General features: G+C 47.2%; 1 pseudogene; it reads right to left on the minus strand.

Annotated features, from left to right (window-relative positions):
• Window positions 1-4633: 4633 nt before the first annotated feature.
• LOC136643133 (5S ribosomal RNA) lies at window positions 4634-4750 on the minus strand (annotated as a pseudogene).
• Between the last annotated feature and the right edge of the window lie 2696 nt (window positions 4751-7446).

The following is a 7446-nucleotide window of genomic DNA, read 5'->3' on the forward strand; positions in this document are numbered from 1 at the left end:
TGGCACACCCCTTCCCAGAATCACACTGGCCTCCCCTCTCCCCGGAATGCCCCCGTCCCCGCCCCCGTTTGCTGTTCCACAGCCCAGCAGTGTCATCCACTGCTGGGCTGCGGAACCTCCGCCACCACCCCGCGCTAGCCCAGCACCAGTCGGCACTGAGCTAGCACAGGTGCTAGCTCGGCGGTGAGCCCTGTGAACGTGAGTTGCGGTGCATTTGAGACTGTTCTCAGCAGTGCGGGGCCATGCCGCTGGGTTCGGGATTGGGCTGTCAGCTGGTGAAACTGATTTGCAGTGAGTAAAAGCTGCCATTATGAACAAATATCTTCATAAAGGTAAATCATTATAAGCGGCATGAGATATTGTTAACAGATCAGTGTTGTGGTGGTAAATTTTGAAGTACAGGAACTCTCCATGACCATGCTCCCCACAGCCACATCCCACTAAGTTATACACACACACACACACACACACACACACACACATGTTCATTAGAGTGTTCTTCTGACACTTATTTCTACTTTAAAATTTATTGTCCTTCATTTAAAGGTCTAGTTTATTTCATTCCAAACTCTTGGAGTGAGTTATCATAGCTTACAGCAGATGTATGAAAACTGAGAGATGGAATTTAAATATATTCCAGATATAAAAAGTACAAGGCAGTCCAGTCCTATTGGGTGCATATGATGGGCAGATCTCCTAATCTACTGCCAAAAGAATGGGTGTGGTGCCGCAAGAGGCACGCTGCAGTTGTGAACTGTGGGACTGCAAAACATAAATGGTCAAAGCCTCACATGTGTACCAGTGGCCACCCAAGTTGCACCAGCGGAGGTAAGGGGGTGGGATGGGAAGATCGGGGTGGGGAGCAGGCCAGGCAGGGGCAGTTTGGGGATGGATCTTGGTGGCAACAGGATCCTAGCCCTCTTTCCCTGCCTGGATTCACCCCTGAGGCTCCTCAGACACATGTCAGCAAAATAGCTGGTGTAGGTCCAAGGAGACCCACTGGAGACCAGGTAGCCTCCAATGGGTCTCCTTTATTTAAATTTACTTTTTATTTTTACTTACATCTCCCAGGCAGTCTGATGCCTCTTCCCACCATAGGATGCAGCTCTGCTGGCACTACTGAATCACGTAAAATGGTGGGGATAGGATTGGGGCCTTAGGGCCCCAATCCTATCCAACTTTCCAGCACCGGTGCAGCTGCAATGCAGCCCTGATGTAAGGGTACAAACGTCCCCATACCTTGAGGAGACCTCTGTGATTACCCCCCAATTGCAAGATGCAGTGCATGCCCCATTGACATGGCTGCACCAGCACTGAAAAATTGGATAGGATTGGGCCCTTAGACCAGCCATTTTCAACCACTGTGCCGTGGCACACTGGTGTGCCACTGGAATTTGGGGAAAGGTCATTTATTAATAGGGCCAATGGGAGATGTGAGCCCCCCCACTGGCAGCATGGTGTGCCTTGTCAATTGTCCAAAACCTGCTGATGTGCCTTGACCATTTTAGTACCTTGTCAGTGTGCTGTGAGATGAAAAAGGTTGAAAATAACTGCCTTAGACTGTTACCATATTCATGCCTACTCATAAGTAAGCCCTACTGTGTTCAGTAGAACTTTCCTCAAGGTATATCTGCATATGATTGAAACTCTGAAGTAACATGAGCTATGTCTTCCAGGCAGCCCTTGGGAAACTCAGCCCTAGACATTAACGTGAGTCTTTTGACACAGTTCTCAGTTTGCCTTCTGCTGAGTCTAACCCCCCCCCCTTTGAAAACGTTTCAAAAGCAGCTCCGGGGACTCCACACCCCACTCTCTCTTGACTACACTCAAGAATGATCCTGTAAACCTGCTCTTTCCTGAAGTTACTTAATGCAGAATACGAACCCTGTGCTTCCATTTCCATTCCTTCTTTCCGAGCCCAAGCCTATGCCTGTCTACTCAAAAGTAAGTCCCATTATAGTTAATGGAGCTTACTCTCAGGAAAGTATGGAAAGGATTGCTGCCTTACAGCCCATTGCTATCCACACGTTCCTGTGAGTAAGCCCCATTGACTCTAATGGGACTTACTTCTGAGTAGACATGCATAGGATTGGGCTCTCAAACAGCACTTTCCCTTTCTGCCATCATCCTACCATACTCATAATTGAGATGTCTAAAATATAGAAAAATGAATTTTTTCTCTTCCCCTGCCTTTTCAAGCATGGTTATGGTTTAAGCAGGGAGTGGGAATTGATCCCATGAAAGCAACTAGGAGTGCAAAACAAAAAGATGATAATTAACATACAGAGATAAATGTTAACTACAAAAGTAGTTTGCCACCCTTTTTATATGTAGATGTATGCAAACTAATTACACATTTCTTCAAGCCAGGTGAGTTAGGGTTTCCTAAACAAGGAAACAGCAACATTTAATATCTAATGCAGGGAAATCTGGTCATTTAAATGCACATATACTATTCATGGTTGATAGGCTTACATGCATAGTTTGCAATTAAACTCAAGTGCTTTTTGTACCCAAGCGTGACTTTACTGTCAGCTCAGTTATATCATCATAACTTGAGTTTCATATACACACACAGACATCCATTCATTCAGTGCCAACACTGGGTTGATGACAGTGTATAGAGGGCTCTACCACCACCATTAGTCCTGAAGGTTCACGGGTCAGCAGGGCAAGATAGGCACTGCAATGGACCGGAGTTTTCAGCCCAAGCTGACCAACCTCTGATGCATCTTTGCATCCATTTAGGCTTTCTCAAGCACAGATTAGATTTTCCAAGTTCTGTCTTGCAGGCCTTCTGTCTCTTTAACAAGGGGAAATTTGTCAGGTGAAGCTTTTCCCACAATTTCATCAGTATGCCCTCATCAGCTGAACATGGCTACCCTTCACTCTGACTTCTATCCCTTCAGAGTTCTTCACCCAGTGTCAAAGAATAGCCATTCCATTAAAAAAAAAAATTAGGGCACAATCCAGAGGGCACCTTTGGCCCGTGCAAGTCTCTTGCGATGGTCAAAGAGTGTTGCAAAAGTGCCATAAGGCTTTTCTGCAATGACTCTGGAGGAGGGAGCTGGCCCAAGCCAGTGGACATTGGGCACACAGGTCAGCCTGCGCTGACAAGTCAGGCCAGTGTGGAGGTCTGGGGTGAGGGGTGGGCCCATGGGCAGGTGAGGCAGGTGGGCAGGTGAGGGGTGAGGGGTGGGCCCATGGGCAAACTGCAGGTTAGTGGGGATACTACCAGCATCTGGCACTTGTGCTGGATCCTATCCCATGTCCCGGGCAGCCTGGTGCAGCTCTGGACTACTTGGATCTGTGCCACTGGACTGCCCTCCCGCCACTGATACCAAAAGCTGTGGATAATTGAATCAGTGGGTGGGAGCCATCACTTGTGTCCAGGAGGTGGTCTGAGGCCTGGCCTGAGCCAGAACACCTCCAGGAGGTGGTGTGTGGCTTTCCCAGGTGTCAGAAAGCCTCCTGGATGCCTTAGAAATGCACTTCTGGTTTCCATGATAATTGAAAGTGGAGAGGGTTTGTAAGCACATCAGCACAGGGTTTTAAGAGTATTCTCTTGTGGATGCTGTACCTGGGTACAACCAGAGCTTTCCCTACAGGTGTGGGCAATTCAGCCAATGCAAGAGCCCCCTATATTTTGACCATATATTGGTCATGAAAGCATGGGGTCCAGGGCAGCCACCCCAGTTGCCCTACCCAAAGGAGAGCTGTGGGAACAACATTTAATGTCTGAATAGTGCTCTCTTGAATAGGACTCTCTAGGTAGCATCCATACTTTTTCGTCCTCTGGAGCAAGTAGCTCTGGATGTTGTCCCATGGCTTCAAACAGCCAAGAAAGAAATAAAATGAAAGTAAAAGGGTTGGGGTTGGTTAGCTCATGGGGTGATTCTGGGGTTGCCAACCCTGTGGTGTTTGATTTTTGCTTTATGTGCTTCATAACCACAGGCATGGAGCAAAAAAATACAAAAGCAGTCTTATTGAATTCTTATTAAATTCTTGTCATTAAAAGTCAATAGAAACTTGGATTTCCAAGAAAAGGAGCGAAAATGCACATAAGTTATTGAAATGTTCCTGGTAAAAATCTCAGAACCCTAAAACTATTTATAGTGGATAGGATTTAGTCCAAATCAAACAGTTTGAAATCCCAATATTTCAGCTGGAGTGCATTAACCAGAGCGGGCAGAGTGCATTAACCCAACCATATATTGATTTATTTTGCTATGTAAACTGCTTTGTGAACTACTTGTTATTGAAAAATGGTATATAAATATTCTTAATGAATAATAGTAGGTATACGCTTAGTTAGGGCGCATTATAAAAATATACAACCCGGAAGCAAGTCTCATTTAAATCAAGCTGGATTTACTTTGAGTAAGAATTAGACTTGTGCTGCAACTCACCCATTGAATTTAATGAGGTTTCAAGCACTTGACTGTCACAAAGTTCACTGGTGCACTTGGGCAAGTCACTCAACATACGTCACAGAGTGGATGTGGGGATGCATACTGTATGAGGATATATTGGAAACTTAAGAGCATAAGAGTAGCCCTGCTGGGAGAGGCCAAGTGCCTAGTCTAGCTTCATGGTTGGTTGGCAATCTTCAGTCTCGAAAGACTATGGTATAAGCCTACAGCACCTGGTATTCCCTGGCGGTCTCCCATCCAAGTACTAACCAGGCCTGACCCTGCTTAGCTTCCAAGATCAGACGGGATTGGGTATGTGCAGGGTAACAGTTGCTGACTTATGTCTAGCTTCTCACAGTGGCCTACTAGATGTCTCTGGAACCACACAAGACAAGACACCTGTATCCTGTTGCCACTCCCTTGCATCTGGCATCAGTTTTGGACCAGGCCCCTGTGCTGCCCTGGGGTACAGGACTGCAACATGTCGCCCCCCCCAGATACTTACCTAAGCTGCACAGAGCCTCTTGTAGTGTTCCTAGCAGCTCTGAAAGCCTTCTGAGGCTTCTAGAGCGCTCTTAAACAGTACTTAAGGTTTTTGACAAAAACCAGAAGTACTGTTTAACCCATTTATGCCCAGCCACAGGTGTACACATTTGGTACCTGTTGCGTATGTGCAACGTTGGGCAGAAATGGCTTTCAGAACGGTTAGGATTGCCGCTCACAGAATGGCTCTGGAGGGCAAGTGGAGGTGGCACGGTGGACGAGCTGGCAGTGGAGGTGGTGCAGCAGGCTGGTTGTGCCGCCCCACAAGGCCCAAAGGAGCTTGGAGCTTTTGCGCCCGCCCCCGCCACTGTATGGCACTCTGAGGTAGCCTACTTCTAAAACCAGGATGCTACATACACCATCATGGTTTGTAATCTGTGATGGGCTTCCTCTCCTTTCTACTACTCTACTCCCCCTAGGGCCTAGTTGGATGAGGATGGGACGCAACTAATCTCCTGTTTCACCATACTATTTACTCCGTCTGAGAATCAGTATCAAGTACTATATTAGGAGTCTACCTGGGATGGTTTTTGTGGTATTTTCTCAGTGTTACAGTTGAAGTCATGTTCTGCTGATGTCAAGCAAATATTGAAGCTTTGTGTGCATGGTTAATGTGGGCTGGCCCTGCATTTTGATCAGTGCCTGCCATTCAGGAGTAGAGTAGGGAGGGGCATCAGCAGCAAGTATCATTCTTATTGGTCGGTGGCAATGGAATCACTAGCAAGACTATATCGGTGGCCAACATTTTTTGCTTTGTTGTCTCTCTGACATAAGAGTGGCCATTTGAATTGAACTGCAGGATTGCCTTGCCCAATAGGTTAACTTAAACTCCCCTGGACTTCAGTGAGGCATACATTCAATCCTAGCCATGTTGTGTCTTAGAAGTTCCACTGAATTACATGGAACATAGTAAGCAAGGGTTACTTCCAACCTACTATACACAGGACTATAGTCTTGAATGTCATTCATCTTTGATGGGATCATGTCTGTAATGAGAAAGCCTATATTTTGCAGGTTTAAAAATAAATGAAAACACTGACCACATCCTCTCCAAGCTGAATAAAAGGAACCAAAAAAATTGCACTTCCTTAGAGCCCAGTCCTATGCATGTCTACTTAGAAGTAAGTTCCATTGTAGTCAATGGGGCTACCCATTGTGTGGATAGGATTGCAGTCTTGGGCTACCACAGTATGGGAATCCACACTTTCCTGGGAGTAAGCCCCATTGACTATAATGGGACTTACTTCTGAGTAGACATGCATAGGATTGGGTTCTTGGTGGTCTTAAAAGAAATGAAAATATCTAAGGCAGAGGTAGATTTTGTGCTGATGAGAGAGAGAGAGAGAGTGAGAGAGAGAGCCCCTAGCTCAGCAAAATGACAAAGGCTTTTCACACTCCATAAAGTATTAATAAAGTGCTTTATTGTTCCAGATTAACTCTTAATCCAGGGAAGGCTAAAGAGATGCAAACTTCACTGGCTGCCCTCTATAATTTCAAAAGCTCAAAGTGGCTTCCCTCTTTTAGAAGAACAAATTATAGTGAAGAATCCATTCCAAAGAGGCCGTTTAGGCTTTCACAAGGGAGGTGGGTGGCTGGTGGGTGGGAAAGAGGACGGAGTGCCCAATCGGAACCCAGCCACTAAAACTTGGTTGAAATGATCATATTCTTCTGTGCCACTTTATGGGCACCTCAAGCTGCTGAATGCGCTCTCTCTCTCTCTCTCTCTCTCTCTCTGTGATCACTCCTCAAAGGAGAAGGCTAGAGGCGCTCTCTGATCCTTGCATAACTTGGTCTTGGCCTCGATTCTATAGAACTGTCTTTTTTATTCTTATATTTTCACCCCACCGCTCCAACACACACACGCGCCCGCGCACAAGGACTTTCTTTCGCTGGACTCCTTGGGACTGCTGCCTAGGGGGGAAAAAAAGTGACCAGGATCAAGGGAAGGAAGGGACTCCCCCACTTGCTCCCCTCCTTAAGGAGAGGCGGGATCTCTGGGCATTTGATCTGCAAGATTCCGCCCCTCTGGTATCCAAAAGCACTTCCCAGGCACTCCAGTCCAGCAAGCAAACGGGGGGGGGGAAGAGTGAGAGAGGAAAGGCAGCCCACCGAAAGTGCAGCCGCGTCTTTTGCCTGTCTCCTCGCCAGCCCCCCTCTTACTGCACAGTATGCTGGTGCATCCGATCCTCCTGCGGGCTCCAGTCTCTCTGCTCCTGCCGATCAACTCCCCAGAGTGGGCAGCTGCGGACTTGGAGGAGAGTGTCCCCCACGTTTAATCAAAGTGAAGTTGTGGGAGGAGGAGGAGGATCTAGGGGGAGGAGGAGGAGGGGCAGCCACAGAGGAAAAGCTCCTTGAAGTTTTGGCTCCAACCCACCTCCCCTCCCCTTTCCGCCCCCCCCCAAAGGCTCAAGAAGGGAAGGACCACTTTTTTTTTTTTGCAAAAAGGGGGGGTGGAAAGGCTGATCGCGGCAGCGAAGCGGCACAAACCACC

This window comes from Tiliqua scincoides, chromosome 2, assembly GCF_035046505.1.
Source record: "Tiliqua scincoides isolate rTilSci1 chromosome 2, rTilSci1.hap2, whole genome shotgun sequence".
Taxonomy (NCBI): domain Eukaryota; kingdom Metazoa; phylum Chordata; class Lepidosauria; order Squamata; family Scincidae; genus Tiliqua; species Tiliqua scincoides.